This window comes from Hypomesus nipponensis, chromosome 13 (assembly GCF_054491055.1).
Source record: "Hypomesus nipponensis isolate SF chromosome 13, ASM5449105v1, whole genome shotgun sequence".
NCBI lineage: Eukaryota > Metazoa > Chordata > Actinopteri > Osmeriformes > Osmeridae > Hypomesus > Hypomesus nipponensis.
In genome coordinates, this window is record NC_140373.1 from 5,347,017 (window position 1) to 5,362,994 (window position 15,978).

At 52.3% G+C, this 15,978-nt stretch overlaps 1 protein-coding gene across 1 annotated transcript in view; it reads right to left on the minus strand.

Moving 5' to 3' along the window:
• Nucleotides 1–15,978, minus strand: part of raraa (retinoic acid receptor, alpha a) — a 120,230-nt gene that overhangs the window by 81,431 nt on the left and 22,821 nt on the right. The window contains exon 2 of the mRNA XM_084671166.1: nucleotides 6,044–6,156. The gene's annotated coding sequence lies outside the window, so the exon portion shown is untranslated. The remainder of the gene's footprint in view (nucleotides 1–6,043; nucleotides 6,157–15,978) is intronic.

A 15,978-nucleotide genomic window follows, 5' to 3' on the forward strand; every position in this document is an offset into this window, starting at 1 on the left:
GTCACATGACCACTTCTGACACCAGCCAGCCATTCATCTCTTTCCCATCAATGCCTGGGCTACACCACCCCCCACCCCCCCTCCCCCCTCCATCCCCCCCACGCACTCCTGCCTCCAGTCAGCACGGGGGAGCAGATATCAACCCCCCCCCCTCCACCATCCCCCCCGTCTCTCCATATCTCTCCATAAGTCCGCCCCCCCCCCCCGCCCCCACAGCCATTTGAGAAAAACAGAACCCAGAGAGAAGAGATACAGCGCTCCACCATCAATATCCAGTATATGAAGAACGTCAGAAGTTCAGAAAGGGACATTCATATTCCAGCGCATTAAGAAACCTGAACAGGGACTGCAATATACTTCTCCGTATCTTCAACAAGAACCAAGCAATCTGAACACTTGTCTTTACTGAGACAGGCCTGCAGTAGACCAGGCTTGTCTTCCACCACCATCACCACCACCACCACCACCAAGCACCGCTTCATCACCCTGCTGGAGCCCGAGAGCGCTAACAAGACTTCCCTCCAGCCCCAGCCCCAGCTCCAGCTCCAGCCCCAGCTCCAGCCCCAGCCCCAGCCCCAGCCCCAGCCCCAGCCCCAGCCCCAGCCCCAGCCCCAGCTCCAGCTTTAGCCTTAGCCCCAGCCTTAGCCCCAGTCTTAGCCCCAGTCTTAGCCTCAGCCCCAGCCTCAGCCCCTGCCCCCCAGCCTCACCCCTGGCCTACCCTAGAGGATGATGTGAACCCGACCTCCATGATCTCTTACCACAATGCCACTTTAGCGCTATCTGAATGCCCAGCGTGCCAGTGTTGTCAGGGCTCGACAGACACAGAGCAGCAATCAACAGGCCCGGGGCTCGCCAAGAGAAAGTTTGCACACGCTCACTACTCATTTACAAGGCTGTGTCGACCACAGTCGGGGCCAAGTGCTAAGCTGGTTGGAGTTGTTTAGCGGTTGTTATTGTCTTCTATTTACACGGTCGCCTGCAAATATTCCTCCACAGTTTCCTCGAACAGTTCTGTGGTGGGGGGAAACAGCGTGTGCTTTCTGGGCATGTTTGCAGAGGGACTTAGAGGTTGTGCAATACGTTTCCAGTTCTGAAAAATGCTTTAGTGGAAGTGTGGGGTGGATGTTGAGAGAGCGTGTGTGGGTAGATATATTGACCAAACAGTATCACTTTGGCGTAGCGATTGTGAAGTGTGTACAGCCTGTTCCACTCGGTCTTATCTAATCTGCTCGCTCCCTCCACAAGAAGCACGGAACTGGTTTCAGAACTTGATGAGAGATAGTGTTTCTCTTTTCTGTAATGATATGTGGAAGAAGCTGCAGTCCCTCTCAGGGATATGCTAATGAACGGATTCATCCTGGATGTGAGGAGGGGGGGTGGGGGGCATGGCAGGGAGGGGGGGGGCAGGAGCACTGCAATAACAGAGGGACAACCACTGTGTGGGAGGACAGGAAGTGAAGGAGCTGGGAGGCATCTGACTGTGTTGTAGGCGTGGGGGGGGGGGGAGGGGGGCTGGCCATGCACACAAGCGCACACACAGGAGCACAGGAGCATACCCACAGAAGCATACACACACAGGAGCACACACACACACACAGCTCCTGGGGGGGTTAGGTGTCCCACTTGAGTTAATTCCATCCTTCCCTCCCGGGACTATATCTCTGAACATCCATGATACATGAACTTCTATTATCATACCATATTACCCTTCTTCTCTCCCTTTCCTTCTCTCGTGTTCTGCCTTCCTTCCCTTCCCCCTCCCCTAGGCTACTTGCTCTTTTTTTGTACCTCTCCACTATCACTCCATATCTCTCTCTTCGGCTCTGATGGTCAGAGCAAGTGGAAGGCCAAGTGTGGTTGGACAGTACCCATGTAATAGCCTCTCATAGTGTATATATCCTAGTGGGCCAAAACTCAACAGTACAACTGTGCTGCATTCAGACAAACCAAATGTGCATATTTGTCCTATTGGGACAAATACTGCTGTACTGTATGACTACATCAAAGACGAAGATGTTGCTATTTAAATATCTAGTGCCTGTCCGGTGCATTTCAGGCACAACCGATTGAGTAGCAGCCCAGCTGAAAGTGATTCCACGACTGGAGGTAAAGAGGGAGGGAGGGAGGGAGGGAGGGAGGGAGGGAGGGAGGGAGGGAGGGAGGGAGGGAGGGAGGGAGGGAGGGAGGGAGGGAGGGAGGGAGGGAGGGAGGGAGGGAGGGAGGGAGGGAGGGAGGGAGGGAGGGAGGGAGGGAGGGAGGGAGGGAGGGAGGGAGGGAGGGAGGGAGGGAGGGACAGAGACAGCCATCAGCCCATCAGCCCATCTGTCTGCGGTTATGGATGAATCTGTCCTGACAACACAGTAGAGGCCCAGACGGCCGTACCCCCCCCTCCTCCCCCCACCCATCTGCACCAACCCCCCACTACTCCATGACTCAGAGAGAGAGAGAGAGAGAGAGAGAGCAAGGGAGAAAAAGAGAGACACTGAAAGGAAAGAGAAGAGATAATGAAAAGAGTTGGGAGCGGGTCCAATGTTGAGTAAAAAAAAAAAAGAATACAGTAAGAAAGAGCGATAAGAGCGACAGATCGATCTATGGAGGCGGACGAGGGCGCCAGAAGAGAGAGGGGGAAGCAGAGAGAGAAGGAGAAATAGAGATCGACAGGCGGGGCAGGGAAGGAGAGAGAGGGGATGCTTTTTCCGCCCTCCATTTGCACAAAACTTTCATTACCACCAATTTCGGCTGGGAGCCACGGCAGTGCCATTAGGCCTGGCTGACATCAATCAGCCTAATCTTCCTCGCAGGCTCCACAATTACACCTCAGAGTTGGTTATTAAAATTTGTCGCCCGTCTCACAACACCCGGCGCTGCTGGAGATTGAGCTGGGGCCCCAGACTAATCTGTGTCAGGGGGCTGGGAGGAGGGGACAGGAGAGGGGGAGAGGAGGAGAGGGGACAGGAGAGGAGGAGAGGGGACAGGAGAGGGGACAGGAGGAGAGGAGGAGAGGAGGAGAGGGGACAGGAGAGGGGGAGAGGAGGAGAGGAGGAGAGGGGACAGGAGAGGGGACAGGAGAGGAGGAGAGGAGAGGAGGAGAGGAGGAGAGGGGACAGGAGAGGGGGAGAGGAGGAGAGGGGACAGGAGAGGGGACAGGAGAGGGGACAGGAGAGGAGGAGAGGGGACAGGAGAGGAGGAGAGGAGGAGAGGGGACAGGAGAGGAGGAGAGGAGGAGAGGAGGAGAGGGGGAGAGGAGGAGAGGGGACAGGAGAGGGGGAGAGGAGGAGAGGAGGAGAGGGGACAGGAGAGGAGGAGAGGAGAGGAGGAGAGGAGGAGAGGGGACAGGAGAGGGGACAGGAGAGGAGGAGAGGAGAGGAGGAGAGGAGGAGAGGGGACAGGAGAGGAGGAGAGGAGGAGAGGAGGAGAGGGGACAGGAGAGGGGGAGAGGAGGAGAGGAGGAGAGGAGGAGAGGGGACAGGAGAGGGGGAGAGGAGGAGAGGAGGAGAGGGGACAGGAGAGGGGGAGAGGAGGAGAGGAGGAGAGGAGGAGAGGGGGAGAGGGGACAGGAGAGGGGACAGGAGAGGAGGAGAGGAGGAGAGGGGGAGAGGGGACAGGAGAGGGGGAGAGGAGGAGAGGAGGAGAGGGGACAGGAGAGGGGACAGGAGAGGAGGAGAGGAGGAGAGGAGGAGAGGGGACAGGAGAGGGGGAGAGGAGGAGAGGAGGAGAGGGGACAGGAGAGGGGGAGAGGAGGAGAGGAGAGGAGGAGAGGGGACAGGAGAGGGGACAGGAGAGGAGGAGAGGAGAGGAGGAGAGGGGACGGGAGAGGGGGAGAGGAGGAGAGGAGAGGAGGAGAGGGGACAGGAGAGGGGACAGGAGAGGAGGAGAGGAGAGGAGGAGAGGGGACGGGAGAGGGGGAGAGGGGACAGGAGAGGAGGAGAGGAGGAGAGGGGACAGGAGAGGGGACAGGAGAGGAGGAGAGGAGAGGAGGAGAGGAGGAGAGGGGACAGGAGAGGGGACAGGAGAGGAGGAGAGGAGAGGAGGAGAGGAGGAGAGGGGACAGGAGAGGGGACAGGAGAGGAGGAGAGGAGAGGAGGAGAGGAGGAGAGGGGACAGGAGAGGGGACAGGAGAGGAGGAGAGGAGAGGAGGAGAGGGGACGGGAGAGGGGGAGAGGGGACAGGAGAGGAGGAGAGGAGGAGAGGGGACAGGAGAGGGGACAGGAGAGGAGGAGAGGAGAGGGGGAGAGGAGGAGGAGAGGGGACAGGGGAGCGGGAGAGGAGGAGAGGAGAGAGAGAGGAAGAGATGGAAAAAGGAGGAGGGGGGATACAGGAGGAGAACGAAAGAGGTAAAGAGAGGAGAAAAAAATTGAGAGATCAGGGGAGGCCCCCTCTGCCAGGCAGCCACGTCTGTTTGGAGAACAGATCTGACTGAGAGAGAGGAGGAGAGAGAGGTAGAGAGAGAGAGAGAGAGAGAGAGAGAGAGAGAGAGAGAGAGAGAGAGAGAGAGAGAGAGGGGTGGTACAGAGGGAGCCTATCATCTGTTTTGATTTATACACTCCTGTAGATCTGTTTCTGTCTAGCTTACACCTCCCCACACCTACACAGTTCCTATCCCCACTCCAGCATTCCCATTAAGATTTACACGTGGACACACACACACGTGGACACACACACACACACACACTTGTGTAGAACCTTGACGCGTCCCTCGCACACTCAATCAAGCCCACGCCCAGATAAGACGTGATGAATGGCGTAATAGCAGAGAGCGCTGGGTAATGTTGCATCTCTCTGGTTCGGGGGAGGAGAGCATTGCCGAGCGAGGTGATTAGCTCCCACGATTTATTGTTATTGGCTCGTCTTATTAAAAACTACAGATGCGCCTGGGTCACCACTAGCTAGCAGGCGACCATCAGAGACCAGTCTCACTCTCTCATGTCGTCACTCATTAGACAGGTGACGTGAGAACACAACAGCTGTATTTTAAAGCCATATTGTATTTTATACTGTATGTGAGGTAGAATAACCCAAGTCTTGTGTCAGGTATCCATCAGTGGATTAAGTTCCTTACAATGAAGTTCTACTAAGTTCTACATACTGTACTAACACATACACGCTCCTGTACTCCTGTAAACCCCCTTAAACCCAACACCACCCCCCCCCCCCCCCCCGCTCACAAAATATTGAAAACATTGTGTTTCTTGTGTGGAAACTGGAGTACAGCATCAAAGGTAGTTTGAGGGAAATCCCTGAAGCAGACGTATGTGTGTGTGTGTGTGTGCGCACAAAATGGTTGGAGGGAAATAGGATGATAACATTAAGACGTTGAAGCACAAAACACTCAAACACTCTTGCCTATCACATGTCAAAGCTATCAGGCCCCTTTTGCCAGCAGGTCGATACCCATGCCCTGAAGCCAAAGACAAACACACACTTTTCTATGTTCCCTGATCTAATATTTAATGAAAGTCTCAATCTTACAGGAGACATCTGATGGGGGAATTCTGCCACAGTCAATACATCTGTTGACTTGGATTTATGGCTGTGAAGGCTCTTCTTGTGGTTCTAAATGATTTTAATGACTCCTGACTTTCAGCTCATGTAGAGGTGATTCCACTTAGCCCAGCCAGGATATCCCATTTGCAATCAACTGTCTGCTCCACAATCTACAGTCTAAGATCTACGTGGTATAGAGCCCACGCATAGATCTATCTGGCATCGAATGTAGAAACAGATTTAGTTCTAATACGCCATTTTAACGTTCCATCAAGAAGATTGTTGAAGAATGCACACACTTCCTGTCTGACATCACATGGGCCTGTTCTGCTGTGTGTGTTGGACCCTCCAGACGATCCCGAGTGAGGGAGAGAGAAAGGTCTTCTGTTCTAGAACAATCTGCTTCTTCTCACCACAAAATGACACTTTAGTGACACTTACACATCAGTGCAAAAGCATGCACATGAACAGCTCTGGGTGAGTAGAGGCGTATACAAGTGTGACATACTGATTGTGTGTGTGTGTGGGTGTGTGTGTGTGTGTCTGTCACTGTGCCTACCGGTGGTCTCTCCTCTAATGGGCAGTGGTCAGACTGATGGAGTAGTCTGCTCCCTGGCCAACTGGGCTTCCGGCTGGATGGCAGACTGCATCGATCGCATGGAGACCCCTGCTCTGTCATAGAGAGAGAGGGAGAGAGAGAGAGAGAGAGAGAGAGAGAGAGAGAGAGAGAGAGAGAGAGAGAGAGAGAGAGGGAGAGAGAGAGAGAGAGAGAGAGAGAGAGAGAGAGGGAGGGAGAGAGAGAGAGAGAGAGAGAGAGAGAGAGAGAGAGGGAGACGGAGAGAGAGAGAGAGAGAGACGGAGAGAGAGAGACGGAGAGAGAGAGAGAGAGAGACGGAGAGAGAGACAGAAAGAGAGAGAGAGAGAGAGAGAGAGAGAGAGAGAGAGAGAGAGAGAGAGAGAGAGAGAGAGAGTGAGAGAGAGAGGGAGGGAGAGAGAAAGAGAGAGGGAGGGAGGGAGGGAGAGAGACAGAGACAGAGAGAGACAGAGGGAGAGCGAAAGTGAGAGAAAAAGAGAAAGAAAGAGAGGGAGGCAGAAGGAGAGAGATCGAAAAAGAGAGGAGAGAGGAGATGGAGGGAGAGTGAGAGGAGATGGAGGGAGAGTAACAACAGAGAGACCGAAGGAAAGATAGACAACACGAGGAGGGAGGGAGGGAGGGAGGGAGGAGACAAAAAAGGACATTAGCTTAAATGAAGCTTTATTAGCTGTATCAGTCAGCCAGGGTTGGAGCCAGTCCCTAGGCCTCCCCATCCTCCTCCACCCTCCTCCACCCTCCTCTTTTTCCCTGCAAATGACAGCCATTTGGGCCTGGAGGGTCAGCCATGACGGGAAAACATTACCGCTTACTCACTCACTACACCGCACGTAATTGGGTTTGGTAATGGTCATTCGGAGACAAATGGTCGTTCCCTAACCATGTTACAACCAGTGTTTTATAGTCCTTCATAGGCTGGCTGTAGACCAGCAAGCCTGTCTGTATTCAGACTACACTGCCACTGCCTAAGTACGTACTTACAACTTATTTATACTGCACTGCTGAGGCATGTGAGCATTTCAATGTGCCCGGATACTACAGTGTTGATTCATGGCTGCGTCGCGGCGGTGGAGAACTGGTCTCAGAGACAGGGAGAAGACTGCAGCTTCCAGATCACTTCACCTCCGGGGACAGACCCACAGCTGGCTGTGTCCTCCAAGCAAGTGACAGATATGGGATGAAATGAGGAGGGCAGCGGGAGGAAGAGAGTGTGTGGGGGGGGGTGAGAGGATACGTTCCATTTTTCACTACCCCCCCCTTCCCCAATTGTATCCCTTCCCGTCTGTATGAAGACAAGCTGAGCCACTAATGCTCATTGTGTCTGGTGAGGGCTTTGTGTGGGTGTGGGTGAGAAAGTGTGTGTGTGTGCACGTGAGCATGTAAGAATGAATGTTTGCATCTTATTGTCTGTGTGGATCAATGCAAGTATACTGAAACATACAGGTACGTGTGTGTGTGCGTGTGTGCTATGATGAGGGGAAGACCATGGCAGGCCCACAGCTATCATCTCCCTCCAGACAGGCCCCAGCAACCCAGCTGGATAATGAGATCCATTATGATTTACGTGCCAAGAGGAGCCAGAGACAGAACAAAGACACACACACACACTGAGAGGTATGTGTGTATCTGTGTGTTATCTCGAGACAGAGTGTGTGTGTGTGTGTGTGTGTGTGTGTGTGTGTGTGTGTGTGTGTGTGAATAGCAGGTGAGCTTCCACTGTTTCATATTTCACCCGCTTCTCATTTTTTCTCGCTCTCCCATCCATTCTCTCTCTCTCTCTTCCTCTCCCTCTCTCGGCCTTCCTTCCCCTCTGGTGTTGCCTGCTGCTGGTTCTTTCCCACGTGCAACTGGAGAGCTTTTTCACGTTGGGCTCTTGTTCAGGCAAACGCTCTGAAAGATTGAAAGCGTGATGTGTGGTGTGTGCTGGGGCTGACTGGAGGGGGTGTACCAGACTCGGAGGAGCCCGGCCCGGAGCAAAGGTAACGATCACGCGCTGCCGGATCAGAGAATCCAGCCTTCTGAACAGTAGACGTGCTGAGTGATTTGTTCCAGGTTATCTGTGTGAAGGGATTTGTTAGCTGGGAGTAGAGGCAGCTGTCAAGCATGCTGCACGAGTAAAGGGCTATTGCTTCATTGCAACCTCTGGCGGGGGGAATAGAGTCTCCATTGTTGACTGGCTGGAGGAGGCGTAGGTTGTTGATAACAGCGCCAGGCACAGGCAGCGAGGAGAGCGGCCAGATGTGATGTATTCAGCCTGGCAGTACAGGACCAGAATGAGGATCAGGGCATTAGGCTGATTGTTAGTTTATGGTCGGGATCTTTACGAGGGTCTGCAGCCTATAATCATCCAAGAATCGAATCTGAAAACGCCCCCCTCACACACACGCACACACACGCACGTGTGTATATACGGCCATGTGTAAGTACCACAAGGACGCCCGGACCAACACACACAACGTCTCTCCACGCGCAGACCCTTTCCCTCATGCGTGTGGAGAACAATGAAGGGCTTCTCTCGAAGGCCTGCTTTATGGAGTATTCAAGTGACGCCAACTTAATTAAAGAAATGCCAAAGAGCAAAGTCCTCGGCTGGACAAAGAGGACACTTGAAGACGTGGCGGATGGGAGAGGGAGGTGGAGAGAGGGAAGAGAGAGGGCGAGAGAGGGAAGAGAGAGGTGGAGAGAGGGAAGAGAGAGGGCGAGAGAGGGAAGAGAGAGAGAGCGAGAGAGGGAAGGGAAGGGAGAGAGAGCGAGAGAGGGAAGGGAGAGACGGAGAGAACTGCGAGGACTTTTGAGGGTGTGTGAGTGGTATGGCTGGATGGTGTGAGAAAGAGGTGGGAGATTCAGAGAGAGAGAAAAGGGGGAACAGCGTGAAAGGAGAGAGAAAGAGAGAGAGGGAGAGAGAGCTAGAGAGAGAGAGAGAGCTAGAGAGAGAGAGAGAGAGAGAGAGAGAGAGAGAGAGAGAGGAAGAGAGGGGTGCGGAGGACAGGAAAGATTCCCCACAGGACACCAGTATGCCAGAAAAAGAGCAGAGCAGTGGTCTGTGAAGGGAAGACCCTCATGTGGGCCTGCCTCTGGTCAGATACAGATACCCCCAGATCTCCCATCAACACACACACAACACAAAGCATACGCATACACAAACACACACACAGATGTCCACACACACAAGCCCCTTTCCCAGTGTTCCCTGAGGTACAGCATGTATTTCTATCATCAAATATGATCAGCTCTACTGTCCTCTAGCCAGCATGCAGTCAACCCTGGTGCTCCCAGTGGGGAGGAGGCGTGACACACACACACACACACACACACACAGCTTGTGAGCACCGGAGACACACAAAGGGTATAACACACACAGTTACATTTCACACACACACACACAAGCACAGGGCACACATAATAACACTACACACATGAACACAGGCCACACACACACACTCCATGCTGGCACAGGCTGCACACACACCAGGCTCACCAGCACAAGATCTTCACAAAGAATAAACACACGTGCTTACAGGACACACAGTGGCCATCCAGTGAGCCTGGATCCTCAGGCCAGTGAGCCTGGATCCTCAGGCCAGTGAGCCTGGATCCTCAGGCCAGTGAGCCTGGATCCTCAGGCCAGTGAGCCTGCAGGCCAGTGAGCCTGGATCCTCAGGCCAGTGAGCCTGGATCCTCAGGCCAGTGAGCCTGGATCCTCAGGCCAGTGAGCCTGCAGGCCAGTGAGCCTGGATCCTCAGGCCAGTGAGCCTGGATCCTCAGGCCAGTGAGCCTGGATCCTCAGGCCAGTGAGCCTGGATCCTCAGGCCAGTGAGCCTGCAGGCCAGTGAGCCTGGATCCTCAGGCCAGTGAGCCTGGATCCTCAGGCCAGTGAGCCTGGATCCTCAGGCCAGTGAGCCTGCAGGCCAGTGAGCCTGGATCCTCAGGCCAGTGAGCCTGGATCCTCAGGCCAGTGAGCCTGGATCCTCAGGCCAGTGAGCCTGGATCCTCAGGCCAGTGAGCCTGGCTCAACACTCGACGACATGGCTGAGAGAAAAGTCGACAACACGCGAGGGGAATGCCTGTCAGCCTCAACCCCTTCAGCCTCTGGGGGAGTCAGCCCAAGCAGAGTCAGCCAATACCATGGGCTCAGAGCAGACCAAACATATTCACACAGCCTTCAGCCATAGCTGGAAGATAGGAGAATATGCTTTGGCTGATGATCTATTGGTTTTCAATACATGTAGACAATTGAAAATCGTGTACGATCCATAAAGGGAAGCATCCCCCATAACCATAATGTCACACACCGTGCTCACATCAACAGAGCATCAAACTGTGATTCTTGCCATGCATTGCGGCCCTCCACACCAGCAAACACCATTCCAACGGCTCTCCTTCAGACTACCAATAAATATCTCGGCAACGTCAAACTTAAAGTAGGGTTCAACGACCCCCTCCCTAAAAAGAAAATACGACTTGCGCCGCCATGCCAACGGCAATCAAGCAAGCCGCCAGACAGGTGGTTTTCATTGACTCTGCGAAACTCCTCCGCTCGGCGGGGCGCTACGCCAGAGGAAATTGGCTCGTCCAAAATTGGCAAACCCACACACACACACACACACTACACACACCAAATGCACTTCTGCGGATTTACAGCGAGCCCTCCGACACCCGTTGAGGCTGCATTAAGGAGCCTTTCAGCAGGCGTTTAGCTTCTTGCCTGCGACCAGCTGCAGCCCCGGGCGTCGAGCAAGCGATCCGGGGAACAATTAAAGACACCCTTTTTCCATTACCTTCAGCCGTTAGCTTCTATTGTATGGCATTAGTAGTGCATCAGACACACACGCACACACACACGCACACACACACACACACACACACACACACACACACACACACACACACACACACACACACACACACGCTTTACATCACTCAGGTGGCTTCCGCTGGAGGAGAGGGGAAGTGTTAGTCAAATCGAGCGTCTCATCTGTGTCTGCTGAGGGGGTTGGGGCGTGGAGGCCTGGTGGTGGCAGGCTGCTCATGGCACAGATGTATTTCAGGTTAAGTACGTGTAAGCCTTCTCAGGATGGCTGTCGGGCGTGTTCAAGCATTACTTTATGAGCGTAGTTTGTGCACTTTCGTCAACAGTACGTTTATGCAAGGTGCAATACCAACAGAAATGACAGGGCACTGTACCAATGATCCCAAAATGGAAACAGGAAACAGCTCAGTCGTAAACAATGGCAGCAAACTGTATTGTAGATTATAACCCAAAACTGGACTGTGCCACCTGCATTCTTACAGAATGTATTAAGTTGTTTGTTGGTAGGAGAATGGTTTGCCCCTCCAGGCTTCTACCTCCTTGGAGCGCAGAATGAGCCAGGCCCTGATTGGGTTAAATGTATTATGAACCACAGAGACGTACAGTCATCTCCACCACAGCTCCACCAATCAGGACGAAGCCCCTCCAACCTGAACCAACTAGGCAACAGAGCCATTCATCACCTTTACTCCGGCATAATTTGGGTTGAGCTTTCCTCAGCGTTCTACTGTTTGTGTGTGTGTGTGTGTATACCAATGTGCCAGACTGTGTCTGCACAAATGTGATTGTGTGTGTGTGTGGTGGGTCACAAATGAATGTGTGACTGTGTGTGTGTGTGTGTGTATGTGTGTGTGTGTGTGTGTGTGTGTGTGTGTGTTGCTCCTAAGCCAGTAGGGAGCTTCTGATGGCCCCAGGCCAGAACCCCATTAGAGAGAGATCCTCATAGAAGCAGAAGGACAGGCAGAAACTAGGAACAGCCCATCTGCCCCCCAGTATAGCACACTCACTCCTCCACACACACACCTCTACTTAAGCCCCTGAAGGAGTCAGCCATTTTTAGGGGAGCTACACGGTACTCAACCAAGTGAAGCTACACTGAGGAGTTAGGAGATGAGATGTTATTGTATTGGTGCTCCTCTTGGTGTGCTAACCACACTGATGCTGCAGGATGCAGCTCTACAACTCCCCTGGTTCAGACATTTTGTCACTTTCTCTCCTCTTTCCCATCCAACAGAACCCCCAAATCCCTCAAAACTATTCTTTCCTGTGAAATCCCCCGCTCATCGTCGACCACATTTCTCTTTCCATCGCGCCATTCTTTCCTGTTGTGTCCTGGGCTCCCTCCTCTCCCTCCGTCACTGAGCTACTTGCCGCTGCTCTGACTTAATACTCCCGCTGAAAATTTATGTGCGACAGGCAGAGAAGAGCACATTAAGGCTCACAGTACAGCAACATTATGGATCGCCCTATAAATAGGCGCTCGTGTCCTGTAAAAGCTTTTCATTACATAGAGACATCTCGCGATCGATAGCTGCTAAATGTAATTACAAACTGCAGGGTCTGGAAAATATGTATTTGCAGATAGCCAGAAGGATGTTGTTTTGGCAAAGAGTTGTTAGGGCCTTTTTTCAGCTTAAGTTAGAAATCGGTGGGGGGGGGGGGTGAAGAATACATTTGGCTGAAAGCCAGAAAGGAAGAGAGAGGAAAGAAACAGTAATATTATAATAGTGAGGATGGGCTAGAGGATGGTAGAGTGTGTACTTGAGGGGAAGGGTTTGCAGAAAACCTTTTAACCGAGACATGCGAGTTGTGCACGCATCTGCTCTGTTCAACATTGACAAACTCCTGGGGACTCACTAGGAAATCTGGGCTGTCCCCCAAACAAGCAGCTGATGGGGAATAGAGAGAAAGAAACAGAGAGAGAGACACAGAGAGAGACAGGGAGAGAGAGAGGGAGAGAGAAAGAGAGAGGGAGAGAGACACAGAGAGAGACAGGGCGAGAGAGAGGGAGAGAGACACAGAGAGAGACAGGGCGAGAGAGAGGGAGAGAGAAAGAGAGAGGGAGAGAGAGCAGTAGGAGGATCCCAGGGTGTCATTTCTCTCCCTGTCGGCTCTCTCCCTCCCTCTCCCTCCCTCGCCCGCCCGCCACCCCTCCTCGTAGAGATTGTGGATGCTTCGCGGGACAATTACCGGGTGACACTTCATCATGGGCCAGCGTGACAGGCGCTGACGGCCCTCGTCCAAACAAATGATGCCAGGGTCGAGGTTGTGGGCCTGCCTCCGAGGCTGCCTGACTGCACTGAAGGGCCCAGCCAGCCAGACAGCCAGCCATCCATCCGGAAATGGGACAGCCCCCCGAACCCCCCCCCCCAAAATATTTTTTTATACAAGTCAGCCAAGTTACCATCCCCACACCCGCACACACCCACACACACTCCTCCTCTTCCCATTTAAAATAAAAACACATTTATCAGAAGGGGGTGGAAGGGGGGGTCTACAATGCTGTCAACCCCCCCCCCTCCCCCATCCCCCTAGGTAGGAGAGCTCTTCATCCCTTCACCCATCCACTCCATCACCAGTACTCAGATAATTAAGTTAAATGCTTGTTTAAAAAAAATGCAAAGTAGACAAAAATGTCTAATCTGTGTTTATCTGTCAAGGAGGCCAGGTTGAGGGGTGGTGGTGAGCAGGGGGGGAGACTTGGAACTACCCTAATGATCAAATCTCAACTTTAAAAACATGGGGCTTCCTTTTATACCGGGAGGAACGGTATGGAATTAAAGTAGGCCAAACACAGAAATAAAAAGAGTATTTAATCAGGACCTTATTATTCTAATTCTGAAAGGGACCTATAGGGACACCATGAAGGGTTCGGTATTAGCTAGCTGTCCCTGAGCTTTGTTCACCACCAGCAGATTAATACATGTTTGCTGTGATCTCAGTTTGAGAGGGACTTTAGAGGAACAGTAAGAAGACATCAAACGTGTACTGCTGTCTGGAAAACAACATTCTCGCTCACTATTTCCAGGACACATGGAGCTCCGCATCAAACCCAGACAGAAAAGGATTACAAGAGAACAATAACAATAAATCATTTATGAGAGTTTGAGCACTAGGCTACGTATATTTGCCATAACTGACTGCTAAGGTCCATAGCTGACAGTGTAAACATCTACGAAGTGATCTGCTGAAAACTACACTGAACGTTGAAAATGAAAGACAGCCTAATCCCTAATGCACAGCACATTTACTGCCATTTTCAATCTGAGGAACGCAGCCACCCCTTCTCATCTCCCGTGTGTGTGCAATTGTCCATTCATTCGTTATCACAATTCCTTTTATTCATATCGCCGACTTTCTCGATATCGGCATTTTCCGCGTGATGAATGTGTTCATTTCTCCGGCTGCAAACGCGGGACGTCTAAGATAAATAAAGAAGAAAGGGAGGGAAGGTAAAAATGAAGGGCAAGGAAAAAAGCGTGGCGCGAGCCATGCGTCATGTAGGAACGAAGGGAAGGCCCTTGAGAACCTCCTGAATCTTTCAATCAATACGCGGGCGAGTGCAGGGTATATACCATCATTAAAGGGACGACGCGTCCCTGTTTATCCCTCATCGAGACAGGGGGATGACAGTTTCCTGTAAACAGGCGACAGAGTATGTACGCAGAATGCACTGATAATGTACCGGCATTCTCTGAAAATACATTTTTTTAAGAAAAGAAAAAAACTGCGCGAGTGAAGGTCGTCTCTGTATTAGAATTGTCTGGCTGTTTTGTTGTTGTTGTTGCTTGGTCGACATGCCCAGTCACTTTGTTGGCTTTGCACTGCAATTATTTCTTAATAGGTTTATATGCTTTCAGGAAAAATACAGTGCTTTGTTGTTTAGAACCAGATTTGGAAACACATGGAAGCGGAAGCAGAACATACTTTGAAGGCTTCCATTTGTCCAGTTCTTTTCAGGACATAGATGTTTGCTTCAGTTGAATGAAGGTATCCTCAAACAGAGCTGCTCTACTGATAAAATCTCAACAATACCATGGTCATCCCACTGCTTGGACCCTCCCAATGGCGACCCGAATTCAACTGCTACGCAGGGAGTCAGCCATCCCTAATGAAGAGCAATGGATGATAAGATAAGATCCTAGCTCAACAACGTTGTTTCTATTCCGGCAGGAGTGGAGAGATGGATGGAGGAATGGAAGGAGGGAGGGAGGAATGGGAGGAGGGAGGGAGGAATGGAAGGAGGGAGGGAGGAATGGGAGGAGGGAGGAATGGGAGGAGGGAGGAATGGAAGGAGGGAGGGAGGAAGGAATGGGAGGAGGGAGGGAGGGAGGAATGGGAGGAGGGAGGGATTGATGGGCCCCCCTCCACGGATGTTTTTTGAAGTAAGGGGGCAAGGGTTTATCTTCAGATGGGTGTGTGTGTGTGTGTGTGTGCTGGTCAGATCAAGCAAGTGGGCTCTGCAATGTGGACGGATGACCCAGGAGAAGACAAATGGCTTTAGCAGGAGGGCCGGTGACATATGTTTCATGTGGTAATGGACGCTGACCTCCAGAGGTCACCCTGCCAATGAGGCAGAGGCCCATTCCAGCACATGGGAGAACCTGAAACCTGAGCCTATGCAAACACACACACACACACACACACACACACACACACACCACATCAACAGTGCATTCCTCACCATGGAACATGGGGCGCTACAACGAATACAAGGGGAGAGGATTTCTGGAGTGTCAGTGTGCAAAAAAGAAATGAGTGCGTGTGAGTATTCATGTGTGTCTGTGTTAGTGTACTGCATTAAGGGTAGATAGAGTGTGTGTGTGTGTGAGTGTGTGTGTGTAGCAGCAGCAGTACTGGGTGTTGTTCTGAACACCCTGTGTTCACTCCAGGCTCAAGAGCAGTTGTCTAGTTCAGGCAGTGTGTGACAGCTTGGTGGTAATAATGGACCAGGCCCCTGCTACTGCAAGTGGCATGCTCAGTCAAGTGAGACTCTCCGAGGAGGAGACACACTGAGACTCCTCTGTAGCTAATGAGAGGACTGGAGGAGAGAGAGAGGGCACCGAGGGAGAGCCAGAAACAGGATAGAGAC